This window comes from Eschrichtius robustus, chromosome X (assembly GCF_028021215.1).
Source record: "Eschrichtius robustus isolate mEscRob2 chromosome X, mEscRob2.pri, whole genome shotgun sequence".
Taxonomy (NCBI): Eukaryota; Metazoa; Chordata; class Mammalia; order Artiodactyla; family Eschrichtiidae; genus Eschrichtius; species Eschrichtius robustus.
In genome coordinates, this window is record NC_090845.1 from 30947845 (window position 1) to 30970030 (window position 22186).

Sequence of the window (22186 nt, forward strand, 5' to 3'; positions counted from 1 at the left end):
CTCCACCTATTGAGTCCTATTTCCAAATACTTTTTCTCCTCTAGGTCTTTTTATCCCACTGCCTGGACCATTTTCCTACAGATAATCCCATGGTTCACTCCTTCACTTCCTTCCAGTCTCCACCTATAAGACAACCTAACCAAAGGCCTTCCCAAACCTCCTAGTATATTTGTCTCTTCTTCATTCACTTAGCTATCACTACATACATTATACATATTTAACGTCCTCTGGTATTTGACTCTAAACTCCATGACATAAACGATTGCATTTGTTTTGATCACTGACTGCAGTGTTCCTACCATTTGGAATACAACCTGACATATAGTAGACACTCAATAAATAACGCATTGAATCTAAAAATACTAACATTATTCTGTTTAAGGTACGACTACTCAAAATCTCCAATCAATGCCTCCTATAGTTCATTCTGAGAATTTGTGATTTTTAAAAGGAAAATAGTTCTATCTACTATTTTACTTAATATGCTGATTTATTTATATCCCATCCCAGGATCATTTAGTCATCTGCTATAGAATACCCAAGGCCATTTTTAGGAAAATATCCTGCTCTTGAACATTCTCTTTGTGTGTTTATTCTTTATGCTAATAATCAGAGACTAAAAAACATGTCCCTTGGAATATTTTCCATTAATTTTCTGCTTTCTTTTATTACAAAATAATGGGAAGTATAAAATGATAATACATTTACTTTTGAGCATTTGTATTCTGTGTCTTTTGGCCTGGGACTAGCTCAGATAAAGGTTATTTCACTCGAGGTTTTGGTTTACACTGGAGAATGTTTTACTTGAGATTCTGTCCTTTAATACAGAGACCTCAATTATATGCCATTCGCCATTAGGGCCCTGGCTCAAATGGGAGCTTTGTGGAAATTTGCTTTTGAAGAACTCCTTGTCCAATTTAACCCTCATTCGGGGGTCTTCGCCTGCTAAAACATTGGAATTTTATCAAGATTTTCTATTTTCAGTAAGAAATATAACCTCCTGAGAAAAGATCCATATATTGCATTAATCACATTCTAATTCTGTATATTCACTTATCACATTTTATTAAACAATTTCATAATAAAATACACAGTCTATGTTCAGATAGATAAATATGGCCATAATTTGGAGTTTGGCAGGTTGTAAGATCAGTTTTACTTTCCCTTCCTACATTTCTCTTATTAAACTTTTTTTAAAAAATTGATAGCCTACATACAGAAAATATACTTAAGTGTACAGCTTGATAAATTTTCTCAAAGCAAATGCACCTGTATAACGACCACCAGGTCAAAACATGGAAATCTTCAACACCTCTGAAGATTTCATCCTGCATTTTAAAATCTAACCACTCTTCTGACTTTTAAACTCATGGAAGCATTCTGCCTATTCTTGAAATTTAATTAAACGAAATTACAGTAGATATACTTTTGTGTCTCACTTTTTTCTCTTTCCGGAAATTGATCTATCTTATGTACTGTGTGTCGCTATCATTTGCTCACTTTCATTCTAATTTTGGCCATTACAAATGAAGCTACTATGAACACTCTTTCATATATATAAAAGAATATTATATATATATGAATTTTTTGGCAAACATAGAAATGTATGTCTGTTATATGCTAAGGAATGAAATTGTTGGGTCATAAGAAATGCACATTTTTATCACATTTAGTATATAATGCCAAACTATTTTCAATGGCTGTCTGAATTACATTTCTACCAGTTAGTTGTGAGAGTTCAAGTTATTCCATACCCTCATCTACACTTAGCATTATCAGTCTAATTTCAACCATTTTTGTGAATTTGTATTGGTATCTCATTGTAATTGTAGTTTCCCCAATTATTGCTGAGGTTAAACACACTTTCATATTATTCTTGAACTTCTGAACATCCTCTTTTGTGAAGTTCCCATTCAAGTTCGTTGTCCATTTTTTCCATTGGATTTTTTTTTCTCATTTTATAAAACCTAAAATTAAATAAAGTATAGAAGAAAATCATAGGAGACACCTAATATACTCAATAGTGTAAAGATGTCAATTCTTCCCAAACTGATCTATAGATTTAACTCAGTGTTGATCATATTCCAAAGAAGGTTTATGTGGAAATTAAAAAGATGATTGTAAAATGAACCTAGCAATACAAAGGGCCAATATAGCCAAGAAAATATTGAACAAGAAAAAAGTGGCAAAAGTTCACCAGATAACAAGATGCATTATAAAAAGGCAGTATTCCACATGGCATGGTATTCATGATGTACAGACAAACAGAGCAATGGAAGTGAATTTAAGTCCAGAAATAAAACTATAAATGTATTGAAAAATTTTTTATGACACACTTAGTACTGGAGAACAATGGGCAAGCAGCATTCTTTTTAATAAATGATGTTGTCGTTCAGATTCCAAGTGAAAAAAATAAGCTGAATCTTAACCCATTCCTCATATCATATATAATAATCAATCATTTCCAGGTGAAATATAGATCCAAATTCAAATGGTAAAATAATAAAGCTTACACGGATAAAAGCAAAATGTAATACCATAATGGCTTTCGGAAGGCAAATATTTCTTAAACAGGACACATAATTATAAAGTGAAAGTTTATAAAAATGAACTACATCACAATGAAGAACTTCTCTTTATCAAAAGATAAAGTGAGTTAAAATTTTAATCCACAGAGAAGGAAAATATATTTGTAATACATAAAATAAACAAAGGACTCATATCCAGAACATAAGAACAACTCATAATTTTGATGAAGTTCAAGTTAATTTTTTCTGTTTTTGCATCATGCCTTTGTTTTCACATCTAAGAAATATATGGTTATTCCTAAAGTCACAGGGATTTTATTTTATGGTTTTTCTATTTTATTGCCAGAATTTCTTCTGGTCCTGTATTGAAAACTATAAAATTAATAATTATAATATATACCAAAAAACCCCAAAATTCATAATCTATAATCAATATGTGAAAAAACAAAACTCTTATCAAAAAAAAAATCTACAGTTTCATTAATCCACTACTTTAGAGGAGATCCAACAGCCTATGTTTTGACATTTTCTTGCTCGGAAGAGATCAATTTCTTCAACTAGATTAAATCTAATAATTCTTTGAGTTTTCTGCTGTTTTCCTTGCTCTTATATTTTGTAATGGAATACGAGGAATTGATATTTAAAAAGACATTTTCTTTGTCTAAGTTCCTAATATTGTTAAAATGTTTTCTTAATTTATATGTTACTGATCTTTCAAAATGTTCTATAGGATGAAATAATGCCATTTGCAGCAACATGGGTGGACCTAGAGATTATCATCCTAAGCGACGTAAGTCAGAAAGAGAAAGACAAATACCATATGATATCACGTATATGTGGAATTTAAGATACATACGACACAAATGAACACATCTACGAAACAGAAACAAACTCACAGATATAGAGAACAGACTTGTTGCCAAGGGGATGGGGCTGGAGGAGGGAAAGATTGGGAGCTTGGGATTAGCAGGTGCAAACTAGTATATACAGGATGGATAAACAAGATCCTACTGTATAGCACAGGGAACTATATTCAATATTCTGTGATAAACCATAACGGAAAAGAATATGAAAACGAATATATATATTTATAAGTGAAACACTTTGCTGTACAGCAGAAGTTAACACGACATTGGAAATCAACTATACTTCAGTAAAAAGTTTATAAAAAGGTCCTATAGGACTGCTAATAAGGCAAACATTCCATAGATTATCTTATTCTGCTGCAGAAAATTTGCAAATATAGAGTTAATCACTGCAGGAAAATAATAAAAATATATAACACTTCTGTAAAATAATTTTCATAGGTTAAATATGATAGTAACCTTTCATAAAACTGACCGATTACTACACAACTTTCACTTCCATTTCCAGAATGATGTCCTCTCCCTGCTAGATGAGCTGAGCGATATTTGGGGGAGTATACATCATTACTAATCTATCACTAATTATGGTTATTTTAAGAGTATATGATCAATTATTTGAATTTATCCTTGAAAGAGAGATGTAATGTAATTAGGAGGTTACCAAAAAAGCCAGTAAATGTATTGGTTAATTAGAAAGATTGTAGGAAGTTAATAAGAAAGGAGGGCTGCCTCCAATATCATGAGAGAGGGGAGGAATCTCAAAGTCACTCTGAGGAGACAAGAACTCCTTTCATCTACACACTTGTTTACGTACGATTGTTGACTTTTTCTAATACCACACATATATTTTCTTCTAGTTAAACTTAATCAAACATAGGAATAGAAAACAAATTTGCAACTCTTATGCTGAGTTGAAATACTGAGTTTTCTGTGTAACTTTCATACTTGGATGTGTTATCTAATAAATGTTGGCTTAATTCAAACAAACTTTATCATCATGTGTGAACCCACTTTATACATAAAAAATAATAGCCTATTACAAGCCATTTGTTTCACGAACACTGCTGTAAGGAGCTGAGTTTACCACAGGACTTAATTTGGCCACCAAATATAACTGCATTATGTAAAATCTAAAAACAACACAAAGTGGCCATTCAGGTCTGGTTCACACCTTTCCCTGCCCCCCTGTGGATGCATGCATTTACTTCCTGAATCACATTGGCAGACTCACATGAACTAGAACATGTGCTCTTAATGATAACTGCTTTGATTTACGAGAGAACTTGAAATGCTTTCTCTGTTTTTAGGGCCAAAGCCCTCACTCAAACATTAAGCATGCTGTCTCATGGTATCCAGACTCTGTCCAGGGCTCCACTTACATTATTTTTCTGCAAGACCTGTAGTGCCTTGTTGACATTGTTCAGGGCATGAACTCTTGTGGATCCTTTTTCTTTTGGCTGAAAACAAAATGAAACAATGTTGACTACCCAGGGGAGAGAAGGACAAGCTACCAGAAATGGAATAATTGATATATTTCACTTCTAAATTGGAATCTTTTAAATGATCACAGGTTGTGAGGCATTAATATAATGAATTTAAGTGCTTCAGGTTAATTATCCTTGTCATAGGAGTTTCTTATAGCATGAAGAAACTCCTTATAGCATGAATCAGTTTCTTAGAGCATGAAGAAACTCCTTATAGCATGAATCAGCCACTCCTCAAGAAAACTGATAGCATTTTTTTTTTCTTCACAAAAGAGAGTTTGGTTACCATCTCTCCTTCATTCTACACCCCAGTTGCATGACCACGAAGAGAAACATCAGCATGCATAAGGACATTTGCTAGTAAGATAGATAAGTGAGTCAATTCCCACACTTTTTAGGAAAGTTTAATAGAGATTTGAGCCTAGCAAAATTCTATAATGCCAAATAGGCTTAACAGAAACTATTTCTGGCAATATTACCTTAATTGTCTTAGTCACTGAAGCTCAAAACCTCAATCATCTTTGGTTCTCTAACCCTCACCCTCAATCCCCAAAGTCTTACCTTGTCCTGTAATTTTTAAACTAACATTTGCATAGTGTATTACAATATATGGATTAACTCATTCAGTTGTGGAGTTTTAGAAAGTCTACCATTATGATGCCTGAAGTATTTACTCTTAAAATGAGATCTACCCTCCTAAAACAATTTTAACTACACAATACAATGCTGTTAAGTATAGGCACAGTATTGTACAGCAGGCCTCCGGAATTTATTCATCTTGCAGGACTGAAACTTTATACCTGTTGAACAGCAACTCCCCATTTTCCATACCTCATATTAAGTGTTCTTAAATCCTAAGAGTTCTCATCACAAGAAAAAATAGATTTTTTCTATTTCTTTAATGTTATATGAGATGATGGGTGTTCACTAAACTTACTGTGATAATCATGAAATGATCATGAAATGATCATGAAATGATTATCTCAATAAAACTGGAAGAAAAAGAAGACGAAAGACTACATAAATAAAGTTAAAAGTTAAACTTAAAAGGTCATTATGTATAAAAGCCTTATAAAGACAGCCACTAACAAAGATACCAAATAATAATAGAGAATAATATCTATTAAATAATATAAATTATATTACTGAAAATTTCACCTTCTTGTTCTGCATATGATAGAAGATGCCAAAACAAAAATAATATTGCAAGACTGTTTTTTTCAGGAATAGGTCCTGTATTGCTACTTAAATCAGTAATTAGTAAATTAATTAATTTTACTGGATCTCATAAAACTATGCTGAGTTTGTTTCTGGTCTGGAATTCTTCTGAGGTTAATGTGAAGTTCCTTATAAATACTGTAAGTCACATACCAGTCTTTGCCCTGTCAGGCCTTCAAGAAGGTCTAGGAGGCGTCTCCCATCCTGCAGGTCACTGAAGAGGTTTTCTATGTGCTGCTTCCCAAACTGAAATAAGAAACATACCCGATTAAAGAAAGCATGCTTCCAGTGATCCATTTCTACGAATATGCCTTTTAAAATTTAAAGCTATGTTTAAGAATATTTAATGTATCTAGTTCTTAATCTGCCAAGGGTGATGGACGAAAAGAGAACCTCCAAGTAAAAAACAAAAACCAGTAAATCATCATTCAGCCAAATCTATTTAAATATTTTTCTCAATAACAAGAGTTGGAGATCTATAGTCTAATGGATCTAATTAACTCAACTTTTTGAATGCTGATCCTATGAAGGAGAGAAAAATTGTTTAAATTATCAGGCAGTTGGGCACTGTTCGGGCAGAAGTAAACACACAAAGAAACAAAGACCACAATTTGCCCTGGGTGGGTACATAAGATTTAACCATTTTGTGTACTTGGAAATAGAAGGCATAATCATAGAGGGTTCACCATCCTTCACTCATAAAACATGCTTTCTGCGCATATACATTTTACATGCTGCCTCAGAATGATCCAGTCTCATATTGGATGGTTCAAATTTTAGAAAGGTATGATTTAAATTAAGTTGAAATAGGTCGGTGAAAGCTTTTCATCTATTTTTCTCACTTCTTTACTTGGGAATTATACTGAGGAAAAACAATAGCCACTAGTAACATCTAACATTTTTTGGAGTGACTATTCATGAGAAACACTCCACTGAATGAATTGATCTTGTAATTTTTGTGACACTTCTGTGACGTTAGCATTAGTATACTCATCCTACAGATGAAACAGAGACAAAGAGACAAAACAAGAAGATGATAAAACCAAGATTTTGGCCCAGATCTGTCTAACTCCTGGGGCTCTTGTTCTTTCTATTTTATCAGGCTGCTTCCTTGGCCTTTTCCTCCTTCCATTTGATTATCTTTCAAATATTTTATTTCTTCTGTCATGCCCCCAAATATCTCCTTTTTCTGGTTCAAAGCCTACAATCCCTTCGTATGAAATCATTCACAACTCTTTCATCACCCAAGTTATCAAGAAAGCCCTACTTTATCAATGACAGATGCTTACTGAGCACCAAGAAACCTGGGCTAGGTGCTAGAGCATACACTAGTAAATGAGAAGGATATGACCCCAGCCCTTGTGGAACTTTGAGTCGAGCAGGGAACACAAATATTCCTAAAAGGTAATGCTACAGAGAAGCAGTAAAAGGAACCCAGGAGCACATAACCATGGGAATTCCCATAGTCTGGGGATCAGGAAATACTTCCCTCAAAATGTCAGGTGATGGGTCTAACATTAGCCTTGGGTGATTGGGCTCTTCTCATCCACTCCTTTGATCACACACAAACGTTACATTTCACACAGCTCAAGAAGAGCCCTCGTTTCCAGGCAAAAGACATCTCCGAAGCTTCTAAGATTGAAGACAGAGGATTCAGGTTCTCCCTACAGCCAGGTAGCCATGTCCAAGACAAGTCCTGATAGGGCCTAGGTGCTTCACTTAACGATAACACTGACCCCTGCAAGAAGTCCACCAGTCCCTCCATGCCAGGCTTTGGGAATCAAACCACATATGTGCTTTTACAAAGATAACTACAAGTAATTCTTTTGAAATTCTACTTGAATAGTTCTAATTAAAATTTTCAGGGGAAAAGAAATGACAAAACACTAAGATACTAGAACTTTTAAAAAGCACTTTTAGTATATATAATGTACAGGTAGATCTTAAAACAACAGTGCCATTCTCATGAAATAAGGAAAGCTTTCTATTAATAAGTAAAGAAAATGAATGTGTGCTTTATAATAATTCTGCCAAGAACCTCATATATAACCCGGAATAATTTGGCATTTGGGGGATAATATTAAGATTTCATTTTCAAATTGGTTGAAGGTCGACAATGCCTTGAAAATGCTATTTTGGTTTGTTTTGTTTTCCAGGAGCAAAATTTTACAGATGCATTTGAGAAGTGAGTAGCTTCTAAACTTATGGACAAAAACAATATTGCACACTGAAATGTGTCAGGTTTTGAAGAAAATAAAATACAGTTAGTTGACAGAAATACTTGCTGTTATTAAAAATATATATCTAGATAGGCAGATAGATAGACAGATAATAAAGTCTGGCAAACCAGGAGGGATGTGGGCGGTAAAATGTTCATTCAAGGAGAAGGGCTGGGACTTGGAAAGGAGTAAGTCTAGGGGCAAAGAATAAAGCGTGAACCCCAAGGCCATAAGGATCATCTAGCATCCAAGATATGAGGACTAGAAAGCTTATGCTTTTAGGCAAGGAGCCTAAACAAAGGTCAAGAAGGCAAACAGGATCTTGCTTTGATACAAACTTATCCACACAGACGAGGTATTGATATTTTATAATTCTCCCTTTTAAACTGGAATCAAACAAAATAGAGAGGGAGGGAAGGACTGCAGGCTAATCAGAGCGCACATCTAGTTGGGGCACCTAGAAAGCAGTGAGGTGATAGAGAAAAAGACAGTTTTTGGTATCATATATAACTTTCAAACTCATGCAATCAATGATATATTAAAGTATCACAACTGAAATCCAATTTATATTTGTTATATCCACCACAATCTCTAACAGGGTGCTTCTCAAAATGTTCCAGTAAAGCATCCTTCAACAGACGAGACTGAATTTATTTACCCCGGAGCCTGGCAGTGTAAAGTACATAGTGACTGCAGGTTCAAAATTTCTATGAAAGCATATGTTTTATGTTAAGAATTCATGGAGATTTTGTCTTCCTCTCTTAATGCATGTTTAACTTAAAAGTAATTTCAAGCACTTTGACTGAAATTTCCCCCCCTATGGTCTAATTAAAGTGATGCTCAATGAAATGTACAATATTTAGCCTGCAACTTCATGGATGTTCAGGTGTTTAGTCTTATTCCTCCTGGACTATGAATATCCTAGAGAAAGCAAAACATCTCTTTTCTCTGGAATGGTTTTCATTTCTTTCCTAGATTCAACTCCTCATTCCATAGCACTATAGGTATGATGTAGCAAAAGTAGCACACATTTCTGAGGCAGAAATAGCTGATTTTTCGAACCCAAGTCTCCTATTCACTAGCTGCATTGTCTCCGGCAAGTGACTTAGTCTTTCTGAGGGACAATTTATTCATTAGTTTCAACAGAATGTGGACTGAAATAATAGCACATCAGTCTTAAGCCTCTGAAACAGTGTAGGTGTGCTGTACAGACTTGGCAAATAGTAGGTACTCAATAAATACAGGATGATTTTTTTCTGTTTTATTCTACTATTCCTTGGCTTCTCTTTCTTTGGCCAAATACTAGATAGAAATACAATTATGCTTAATTATTGAATCTATCAGAAAATACAGAGCTCAGATACAATGTGTTCTGTTTTCTCTTAGTTTGGTACCCCTGTAAGAGTGAAAGTCAAGGAGGGAAGGTGTCCCTCCATATTCAATTACTAATACTAGTACATGTGGATGGCAAAGGGGAAACACTCGGAGCCTTTAAGCTCTTTACCTTTTTGTTGTTGTTGTTGTTCTTTTGCTTACTTTTCATTAAATCTTCTGTTTTCCTCCCTTTTTATCTCCTATGAAAGACATCCACCATGTCTTTTTGCTGCAAGTGACACTTCATGAAAACAGTATTATTTCTTTAAAAATTCCCTATCTTTAATGGCTTTCTTTTCAAGTGTATGAAAATTATTTTATAAGACACATAAAACATTAAATGCACCTTGGGTCATATGACCCTGTGGCTCTCTATCTTCAATCCCTTTCATGACTAATATTTTCTTTAAAAAGTGAACTTTTGGTATTACTTAGCAGTTTCCTACACTCACTTACATATTGAATTCTTCCTTGCTAACCCAAATATCAAGATGAAAGGACCATAAACTGAGACAGCAATCCTTCCAGATCATTGTCAGGACGATATAAAGAAATTCTGCATTTATATCAATTTCTTTATATTTTTTTTACAGACAGTGTTCAAAAAGAAACTCAGACAGGTTGATTGGTAACTGGCATAAACAAAGTGAAAAAATCAAAGTAAAAAAATTGAGAAAGGGACAGAAATGAATTGAAAAATATTTAAATAGTTTCTGACTCTTCAGAGTTGTGTCAATCTTTTAACCCGTAAATACACAGAAATCAATACCATGTTGCACTAAAAGAAACGTGAAGAGCACAGGAATAATTTAACATGGCCTTCTGGTGGTAGAAAAGTCAGCCTCTGGACATCTGTGTTGCTGAGAAAATCAAGATACTTCTCTGTGATTCTGAATCTTTAGCTATTAGAAACACCAAGAGCAAGAAAAGCACCAAAGAGGAGAGCAAATTTGATTCCAAACTTATTGGTTAATCCTGTTGACCAGCTCCCATAAAAATAATGCAACCCACTGTAATATAAATAGGCAGTTTTCATAGATGATTGTTTTCTTAAGCATGGGTTGTAAAAAGTATTTCATAAGATAATTTTATTGAGGTATAATATACATACAGGAAAGAACACATATCTAAAATGTTAGCTCAGTGAATGTTCACAAACTGAAGACATTCATATTATCATCACCCCCGTGGAGAAAAAGAATATGATCAGCATCCTCAGAGCTTCCTCACACCCCCTCCTGTGTACTAGCCCTTTCAAGGATGACTACTCCACTGACTTTTAATACCATAGATTAGTTTTGCCTTGAAAGGAATCTCTTAAAAACAGAAGAATAAGGCTGGTTTAGTGTCTCATTTTGGGAAACTAATAATTGAAAGACATATGGTTTAGGAAGAGAGAATTTGGAAAGAAAAAAAAAGTTGCAATGATGAAATATGTTTTACAAAGCACAGGGAAGTACTGTAATACAATGAGTAAGAATATTCTCTCTGCCCCAGAATTCCTTGGTTCAAATCCCAGCTCTGCCATATTTCATGTGTGTGATATGAGCAAGAAACTTAATCTCTCTGGGTCTTACCTTTTATCATCTGTAAAACAAGGATGTAGTATTACCTAGCTTGTGGTGATGCTGTGAAGATTTAAATGCATTTGGAATAGTGCTTTGCTCTAAGATATACTCAATAAATGTTAGCCATCATGAATTTATTCCAAATGTTTAACCCTAATAATCCATATTTTCCAAAATTTCCTTGGAATTTTTGGCTCAAAGTAACAGAAGGGGTCAACTTCAAAGTATTAGTATGGGGATTAAATGAGTTAATAAATATAAGGTGTCCAGCATGTTTCCTGGCATAGGAAATGCTCCATAAACCCTAATCACATTTCACATTTCCCCCTTTCGTTAAATGTCATCACCTGGAAATAGAGAGTAGGACTCTCCTTTGAGGGTGCCAGGATCCTAGCAGGACTTGGTTAACTTGAGGAGAGTTAATAGGGAACAATTTTAAAAGGTGAGGGCAGGGTATAAAGAAACCACCAAAACTGGTAATAGAGAAGTGCAATTATCCCTCCTAGACACATAGGAAAGAAGAGAAAGAGAGCGGTTATTGGTCCATGAACAAAGAGAGAGCCGAGAGAGTCACCTGACATGAGCTTTGATATTTCGGTGATGAATGCAGCTATCTTGTGGTAAATAAATGCCCTGATATTTCTTTCCTCCCTTCCTCTGATCTCCTGTGAATGCTCCCAAGAGCCAAAACCAACTGGAAGCCAGAGAGCAAGGGAGTCTGCTGATATCATCCACAGAGGTCAGCCTCCCAGGGAAGAGAAAGGCAGAGCGTGGTCTCAGAGGGATAAACCAAAGACATTCAACACCCCAGACAGGGAAAAAAATTCCCTTGATCCACAGGATCAATGTCAGGGATGCCCATGTCAGAAAATAAATGAAGGCCCCAGTGCTTCTCCCCAAACTGCCTATATTATTTCTATCTCTGGTAATGTTGTTTTAAAGACCCAAATGTATCACTGGGACACTTTCTCTCCTATAATAGGGGTATCAAAGTACTGGAATGTTTAGTGGGCTTTAACAGATGAAAATTAACATATATTATTCATTGTTCCTGAGCATCAAATATTTTAAAACTTCTAGGTACCAGAAATAGCACTAAAAACTGGGCTGCAAAGATAATGTTTTAAAAAATCCAAGTTATTCCTTGGAGCTAAGAAGTGCTCAAGAGCTAAGTTAGATAATATAATAGTTTTACAGTCTCTCCAGGCATAAAGTGTTATTTGGCAGTAACTCTTTATAAAACATAGTCACTAGGATCCAGTGTGTATGTTACACTATTACGTATACAAGAAGAGATTCAACCAGATTGCACATTAGAACTTTCAACAGCAGCCACAACAATGGTTAATGGAAATCAAGTCATTACCTGCAAACGGTCTATTATAAAACCCCAAGTAATGTGTGCTTAACCAAGAGTCAGCATGGTTTGTTGTCTGATCAGGTCTTCATTTAATATGGTTTGTAATAAAACTGAATTCTTAACCCAGGCCTGTGTTTTCTCATCTGTAAATTAGATAGATCAGTACTAATTCAATTACCAGTTATCCTGAAACAAAAATTAGTAAAATTATGTGTAATTTTTATCTTGTATTTCTAGTTATAATGTTAATATAATTCACAAATAGCTATTTTAAAATATGTAGAAACCTTATAAACCATGATTGTAGCTAATTCTGTTATATCACCTTTAAATACCCCCTATAAATTTAAAATTATGAAAGTTAAATTCAGTTTTTATTGAATCACAAAGGTATAAGATTTAAGCTTGAGATAGCCAGGGAGGGAAATGGAGATTGGTTATATTCTATCCCAGTAAAGGCTTCTGCAACAGAAGAAGTACAGTATAAGGTTTGCAAGATGAAGCACTTCATTTCAAAGCATCTAAATAACACTCTGATTCTTCAGAAAGAAAAAAAGTACTGTGACACAATGGGCACACTCACTAGAGAAATGCCAACCATTAGCACTTAGCTTCCCGCAAAATGCAGAGGGAGAAAGAGCTATTCAGACTTGTTCAGATCCGATGGAATGAGACTTTTTGGTCAAAAGACATCTGCAGATGCCTTTAATTAATAAATGTAAATTTTATTTATAAAATTAATATTCTTAAAATTTCTCAAATACATTGCAGTGCAATTGTGTGTGGACAATTATGTGAAAAGACACAGCCTCTTCCTAATCATTCCCTGCCCCTACCTACTAGAAAGTCAGCCTTGGGCTATTCATTCTCTCTTCTTCCATGCTTATGAGGTGAGTCTGCCAATAAACAGTGCAAAATCAAGGGAACAGGAAACACACAGAAAGGAAAAAAGTCACGTAGGATGGAATAATTAAATAAGACCTTCTGTCCCCATTATACCCCTATTCCCTTCTGATAGGTTGAACCGTATGAAATTTTAAATTCTGCAATCAAATATGATCGAAAACTGGCCATTTCACATGATTCAACCTCATATATTTTGTAATGACATGCGTAATAAACATTCAGTGTTTAAGTCAGCCGCATTTCTGTGCACTGTTCATGGACTATTTTAATTAATTCTCATAACAATCAATTAAAATCAATCCCATTTTACAGATGACAAAACTTGAGACACAGAGAACTAAGTAACAGCAAATAAGTGGTAGATATGAATCCAAACATAGGTGGTATATTTCCAGGTTTATTAACCATTCTCTACTTTGTAACTGCTGTTTGAGCTGGCATTCTTTGACGACAATGCCTTTCAGGGTCAGTGTTAGATAAGTTTTACTTGTGTATTTTCATAATGTCTTTCAATAAAATAAGGATAATTTAACTAATTTATTCTTTTTCTTTCCCCTGAAGTTTCTGAAGGTCAGATACAGTTACATAACCTACAAACAAAATTGCTTCTAATTTTAGGTTGAATTAGTAACTGAAGGGTGATAACAGTGATAATTCTACATATGTACGTTAGAAAAATTCTTCAATGTCTTAAATTTCTATTGTTATATCACTCTTTAGGGGGATGCCTCAATGAATCCAGTAAATATTGTTCTAGAGACTAAAACAAATTTTTAACATGCAGAACTCACTCAAAGGTATATGGAAAATCTGGCTTTTTAATGTAATTAAATTAAAACACAAAAGCAATTGCCCCCCACACTAAAAACCTAGGAGGCTATAAATCAACATATAATAAATATAATTCTTAAAACTGAATAGGATTGAATAATAGTAAATAGAAGGAAAAGCTTTACCCATGTTTTTAGTGCAGTTATTTCTTGAGAGATCCACTCAAACATGCCAAGTACTTATTGAAAGTCTTCCAAGTGAGATTCATGCAGTTACATGTTAAAGAATATAGCACTTGGGGTCAAATAGGCCTTCATTTAATTGCAATTCTAACTTTTCCCAACTGTGTGAACTTGGATAAATGATTTAGTAATTTGTTTGTTTCCCTCCTGTGTCAAAGGAGGGAGAGTAAGTTATTCAATTAAATGTAACAGCTATTATTCAACTACTTTTTATTGTGCCCAGTACTGGGAATAATTGGGAAGATAAGAGATAAAAAAGATACTGCCATTGTTTTTTCAGCTTTAGTCACAATCTATGAAGGATGTATGCAGTTAAGCAAAGATATGTATAGCACTGTATTATAACCCTATCAATAGTGGTGTTGTAAGCATGGTGCCAACACACATAAGAGATGTCATCTTCACTCGAGAAGATAAGAGAAGCAGAAATCCTAGAACTGAATTTACAACATTGAATAGGAAATTAACAAGGAGATGTGAAAAGAGGAGAAGAATGCCAAGCAGAGGGACATTTCAGATGCTAAGATTCAGATAAATTAAATTACATTAAACCATGAAAAATCAGGTCTTAGAACACAGGGTACATGGAGGGATGGGAGATGATGAGACTTGAGATGCATGAGACACCACAGCAAAGGGGACTTGGTCTGCCAACCTAAAGGAGCTTGAGCAAATATTTAATGGTCATTTGTTTTCATTCTTTTGAACAGGTAGGTAATTTTGAAGTGTTTACCGTATTTTTCACATTAATATTTAGACTGATGTCTTAAGGTAGTTAACCTTATTTAGGAAAGGCCAATATAGACATTGTTTAGAGGTGAATTTTGGAGTCCTAATAATTCAAGAGAACTATTCTTGTGTGGAAATATTACTTGACAAGGGAGTCATGTGGTTCAGGAGCAACTGCTCTAAATTATAAATATGAGCTCCTTAAAATTCTAAGCAGTTATCTACCTTTCCACTGGAACTTCTTTTTGCAGAAGCAGAGGTCACAATCTGTGGTAGATTAACCACAAAACTGGGCCAACTATTTCATCCTTTCCTGAATCCATGCCCTTTGCAGCAGGACTTTGCTGCTCCTCTCATGAGGAGGGGGTTTCTATTTCTCTCCCTCTGGAATCTGGACTGGCCATTGCCTTAGTCTGGCCAATAGAATGTAGTGGAAGTTATGTTGTTCTACTTCCAAATGTAGGCCTCACAAAGGCTTGAACACTTTTGCTCTCTTGGTCATGCTTCCCCCTTCATCATAAGAACATGCCTTAGCCAGATAACTGGAAGGTGAGACATGTGAAGCAGAACCAAGTTACCCCAGTAGTCCCAGATAAGGTCACCCCAGACTGGCTGACAACCAGACATGTGGGAGAGCTTAGCCAAGATCAGCACAGCCACCTGGTCAAACCACAGCTAGCTAGAGACACATGAATAATCCCAGCAGAGAGCTGAAGAACTTCCTGGCTGATCTGAAGAGCTGAAAGAATAATAAATACTTGTTGTTTTAACCTACTGAGTTTCAAGGTAGCTTGTTACACAGCAATAGTGAATTGATACATGTTCATATATGAATGCTTGTTTCTACACAGGAGGAAGAAGTCTGAAAAATTAAACTGTATTATAAAGACTGATAAATTATTTATGGAATATTTTTAAAGGAGCCCTTTGTGCAGAAGAACTCCAAGCTAGAAAACATTTCACTGCTGAAGTTGAAAATGGGCAAAAAGCCATTATCTGTAGAGATTTGACTCAATGAATTATCTGGAAAAGAGCACAGTCAATATACTCTACAGAGCTCCTTCAATTCCATCTTGCAAAAAAAATAAAAAATAAAAAGTTCAACAAAGCCCTATTTTTAAAAGTTCTCAGCTTCATGGAGCAATTAAAAAAAAAAAACAGTGTCAATCTTAAGATTTATAATACTACCTTTAATAAAATGTAGGGTTTTTTTTTTAAGTCTTTTGTAGTAGTTACATGTTGTAAAAAAAAACAAAGATTGTATTTCTTGCTCAACATGTTCATTTGAAGTTCACTTGAATCTTATGAGAAGTTAAGAAAAGGAAGACTTTTTCGTTCTCCTGTTTGCTAGATTTTTACTCTGTTGTCACTTTAGATAAAAATTCCTGTTTATCTAATTTTCTTCATTATAAGTTCTAATTTGTAGCGGTTTATCATTCAGATGTTTTCAAAATAAAAATAGTGAATCCAAAAGAATTCTCTCTGAATTAAACTGTCACCTTTGGTTAGTGTTTCTAGAATAATACACTTTTAAATAAATTAAGCTGAATAACAGCCAAGGGAACTAGGTAGGTTTTACACTTTTTCCTCCCAAAGCTCATGAGAAAAATTTTAAATTGTCTTGTACATTAACTAGAAAATCTTAGTAGGCACTTGTTTATTTCAAAAAAAAATCGAAAAAATAGTTTAATAGCTCTTTAAATAGAAGTTTTATACCAGGACTTTTCTACTAATACATGACTTAACTGTAAAAGGTGCCTAATTTAGTAATTCATTTTTATCAATACCAAACATTTCCTCATTATAAAATACTGCTGTGCAAAATGTTTTATTTTATGAACACAGCAACTGTCCAAAAATACTATTGAGCAAAAAGGAAACAAACTATCTTGGCATAAAAATATAAGAATTACCAGATTTTAAAAATAAAGCATACCCAACAGGCACATGAAAAGATGTTCAACATCACGAATTATTAGAGAAATGCAAATCAAAACTACAATGTGGTATCACCTCATGCCAGTTAGAATGGCCATTATCAAAAAATCTAGAAACAATAAATGCTGGAAAGGGTGTGGTGAATATGGAACCCTCCTGCACTGTTGGTGGGAATGTAAACTGATACAACCACTATGGAAAACAGTATGGAGGTTCCTTAAAAAACTAAAAATAGAACTACCATATGACCCAGCGATCCCACTACCGGGCATATACCCTGAGAAAACCATAATTCAAAAAGAGACATGTACCACAATGTTCATTGCAGCACTATTTACAATACCCACGACACGGAAGCAACCTAAGTGTCCATCGACAGATGAATGGATAAAGAAGATGTGGCACATATATACAATGGAATATTACTCAGCCATAAAAAAAACAACAAAATTGAGTTATTTGTAGTGAGGTGGATGGACCTAGAGTCTGTCATACAGAGTGAAGTAAGTCAGAAAGAGAAAAACAAATACCATATGCTAACACATATATATGGAATCTAAAAAAAAAAGAAAAAAATTGGTACTGATGAACCTAGCTGCAGGGCAGGAATAAAGATGTAGACACAGAGAATGGACTTGAGGACACGGGGTGGGAGGGGGAAGCTGCGGCGAAGTGAGAGTAGCATAGACATATATACACTACCGAATGTAGAATAGTTAGCTAGTAGGAAGCAGCAGCATAGCACAGGGAGATCAGCTCGGTGCTTTGCAATGATCTAGAGGGATGGGATAGGGAGGATGGTAGGGAGGCTCAAGAGGGAGGGGATATGGGGACATATGTACGCATATGGCTGATTCACTTTGGTGTACAACAGAAAGTAACACAGTATTGTGAAGCAATTATACTCCAATAAAGATCTATTAAAAAAAAAAGAATACCAAAACTTATCAATTTTTTAAAAGGTTGGTGCTCACTCACCTGGTTGAATGAACTTTCTCAGTCTCTTAAATTTAAATACTACTGGGAATGCATTAGCAATCTATTATTGAACTTGGACTGTAAGATTCGAGATGGAGGTTTAAACATAAACTTAAAATTAAATTTAAAATCGAAAAAAATAATTTTAATTGGTTTTAAAAATGGCTCCTTCTGACACTATATAATGATCAAGGGATCGATCCAAGAGGAAGGTATAACAATTGTAAATATTTATGCACCCAACATAGGAGCACCTCAATACATAAGGCAAATACTAACAGCCATAAAAGGGGAAATCGACAGCAACACAATCATAGTAGGGGACTTTAACACCCCACTTTCACCAATGGACAGATCATCCAAAATGAAAATAAAGAAGGAAACACAAGCTTTAAATGATACATTAAACAAGATGGACTTAATTGATATTTATAGGACATTCCACCCAAAAACAACAGAATACACATTTTTCTCAAGTGCTCATGGAACATTTTCCAGGATAGATCATATCTTGGGTCACAAATCAAGCCTTGGTAAATTTAAGAAAATTGATATCGTATCAAGTATCATTTCCGACCACAACGCTATGAGACTAGATATCAATTACAGGAAAAGATCTGTAAAAAATACAAACACATGGAGGCTACACAATACACTACTTAATAACGAAGTGATCACTGAAGAAATCAAAGGGGAAATCAAAAAATACCTAGAAACAAATGACAATGGAGATACGACGACCCAAAACCTATGGGACGCAGCAAAAGCAGTGCTAAGAGGGAAGTTTATAGCAATACAAGCCTACCTCAAGAAACAGAAAACATCTCGAATAAACAACCTAACCTTGCACCTAAAGCAATTAGAGAAAGAAGAACAAAAAAACCCCAAAGCCAGCAGAAGGAAAGAAATCATAAAGATTAGGTCAGAAATAAATGAAAAAGAAATGAAGGAAACAATAGCAAAAATCAATGAAACTAAAAGCTGGTTCTTTGACAAGATAAACAAAATTGATAAACCATTAGCCAGACTCATCAAGAGAAAAAGGGAGAAGACTCAAATCAATAGAATTAGAAACGAAAACGGAGAAGTAACCACTGACACTGCAGAAATACAAAAGATCATGAGAGATTACTACAAGCAACTCTATGCCAATAAAATGGACAACCTGGAAGAAATGGACAGATTCTTAGAAATGCACAAACTGCCGAGACTGAACCAGGAAGAAATAGAAAATATGAACAGACCAATCACAAGCACTGAAATTGAAACTGTGATTAAAAACCTTCCAACAAACAAAAGCCCAGGACCAGACGGCTTCACAGGTGAATTCTATCGAACATTTAGAGAAGAGCTAACACCTATCCTTCTCAAACTCTTCCAAAATATTGCAGAGGGAGGAACACTCCCAAACTCATTCTACGAGGCCACCATCACCCTGATACCAAAACCAGACAAAGATGTCACAAAGAAAGAAAACTACAGGCCAATATCACTGATGAACACAGATGCAAAAATCCTCAACAAAATACTAGCAAACAGAATCCAACAGCACATAAAAAGGATCATACACCATGATCAAGTGGGGTTTATCCCAGGAATGCAAGGATTCTTCAACATACGCAAATCAATCAATGTGATACACCATATTAACAAATTGAAGGAGAAAAACCATATGATCATCTCAATAGATGCAGAGAAAGCTTTCGACAAAATTCAACACCCATTTATGATAAAAGCCCTGCAGAAAGTAGGCATAGAGGGAACTTTCCTCAACATAATAAAGGCCATATATGACAAACCCACAGCCAACATTGTCCTCAATGGTGAAAAACTGAAACCATTTCCACTAAGATCAGGAACAAGACAAGGTTGCCCACTCTCACCACTATTATTCAACATAGTTTTGGAAGTGTTAGCCACAGCAATCAGAGAAGACAAAGAAATAAAAGGAATCCAAATCGGAAAAGAAGAAGTAAAGCTGTCACTATTTGCAGATGATATGATACTATACATAGAGAATCCTAAAGATGCCACCAGAAAACTCCTAGAGCTAATCAATGAATTTGTTAAAGTAGCAGGATACAAAATTAATGCACAGAAATCTCTTGCATTTCTATACACTAATGACGAAAAATCTGAAAGTGAAATTAAGAAAACACTCCCGTTTACCATTGCAACAAAAAGAATAAAATATCTAGGAATAAACCTACCTAAGGAGACAAAAGACCTGTATGCAGAAAATTATAAGACACTGATGAAAGAAATTAAAGATGATACAAATAGATGGAGAGATATACCATGTTCCTGGATTGGAAGAATCAACATTGTGAAAATGACTCTACTACCCAAAGCAATCTACAGATTCAATGCAATCCCTATCAAACTACCACTGGCATTTTTCACAGAACTAGAACAAAAAATTTCACAATTTGTATGGAAACACAAAAGACCCCGAATAGCCAAAGCAATCTTGAGAACGAAAAATGGAGCTGGGGGAATCAGGCTCCCTGACTTCAGACTATATTACAAAGCTTCAGTAATCAGGACAGTTTGGTACTGGCACAAAAACAGAAATATAGATCAATGGAACAGGATAGAAAGCCCAGAGATAAACCCACACACATATGGTCACCTTATCTTTGATAAAGGAGGCAAGCATATACAGTGGAGAAAAGACAGCCTCTCCAATAAGTGGTGCTGGGAAAATTGGACAGGTACATGTAAAAGTATGAAATTAGAACACTCCCTGACACCATGCACAAAAATAAACTCAAAATGGATTAAAGACCTAAGTGTAAGGCCAGACACTATCAAACTCTTAGAGGAAAACATAGGCAGAACACTCTATGACATACATCACAGCAAGATTCTTTTTGACCCAGCTCCCAGAGAAATGGAAATAAGAACACAAATAAACAAATGGGACCTAATGAAACTTAAAAGCTTTTGCACAGCAAAGGAAACCATAAACAAGACCAAAAGACAACCCTCAGAATGGGAGAAAATATTTGCAAATGAAGCAACTGACAAAGGATTAATCTCCAAGATTTACAAGCAGCTCATGCAGCTCAATAACAAAAAAAGGAACAACCCAATCCAAAAATGGGCAGAAGACGTAAATAGACATTTCTCCAAAGAAGATATACAGATGGCCTACAGACACATGAAAGAATGCTCAACATCATTAATCATTAGAGAAATGCAAATCAAAACTACAATGAGATATCATCTCACACCGGTCAGAATGGCCATCATCAAAAAATCTACAAACAATAAATGCTGGAGAGGGTGTGGAGGAAAGGGAACACTCTTCCACTGTTGGTGGGAATGTAAATTGATACAGCCACTATGGAGAACAGTATGGAGGTTCCTTAAAAAACTACAAATAGAACTACCATACGACCCAGCAATCCCACTACTGGGCATATACCCTGAGAAAACCATAGGTCAAAAAGAGTCATGTACCAAAATGTTCATTGCAGCTCTATTTACAATAGCCAGGACATGGAAGCAACCTAAATGTCCATCGACAGATGAATGGATAAAGAAGATGTGGCACATATATACAATGGAATATTACTCAGCCATAAAAAGAAATGAAATGGAGGTATTTGTAATGAGGTGGATGGAGTTAGAGTCTGTCATACAGAGTGAAGTAAGTCAGAAAGAGAAAAACAAATACAGTATGCTAACACATATATACGGAATCTAAGGAAAAAAAAAAAAAAAAGGCCATGAAGAACCTAGTGGCAAGACGGGAATAAAGACACAGACCTACTAGAGAATGGACTTGAGGATATGGGGAGGGGGTGGGGTGAGATGTGAAAGGGTAAGAGAGTGTCATGGACATATATACACTACCAAATGTAAAATAGATAGCTAGTGGGAAGCAGCCGCATAGCACAGGGAGATCAGCTCGGTGCTTTGTGACCACCTAGAGGGGTGGGATGGGGAGGGTGGGAGGGAGGGAGATGCAAGAGGGAAGAGAAATGGGAACATATTGTA

The 22186-nt window shown here is 35.1% G+C and overlaps 1 protein-coding gene across 1 annotated transcript in view; it reads right to left on the minus strand.

Moving 5' to 3' along the window:
* Positions 1-4851, minus strand: part of DMD (dystrophin) — a 1739631-nt gene extending 1734780 nt beyond the window's left edge. Inside the window, exon 1 of the mRNA XM_068533304.1 lies at positions 4774-4851. The gene's annotated coding sequence lies outside the window, so the exon portion shown is untranslated. The remainder of the gene's footprint in view (positions 1-4773) is intronic.
* Positions 4852-22186: the final 17335 nt, after the last annotated feature.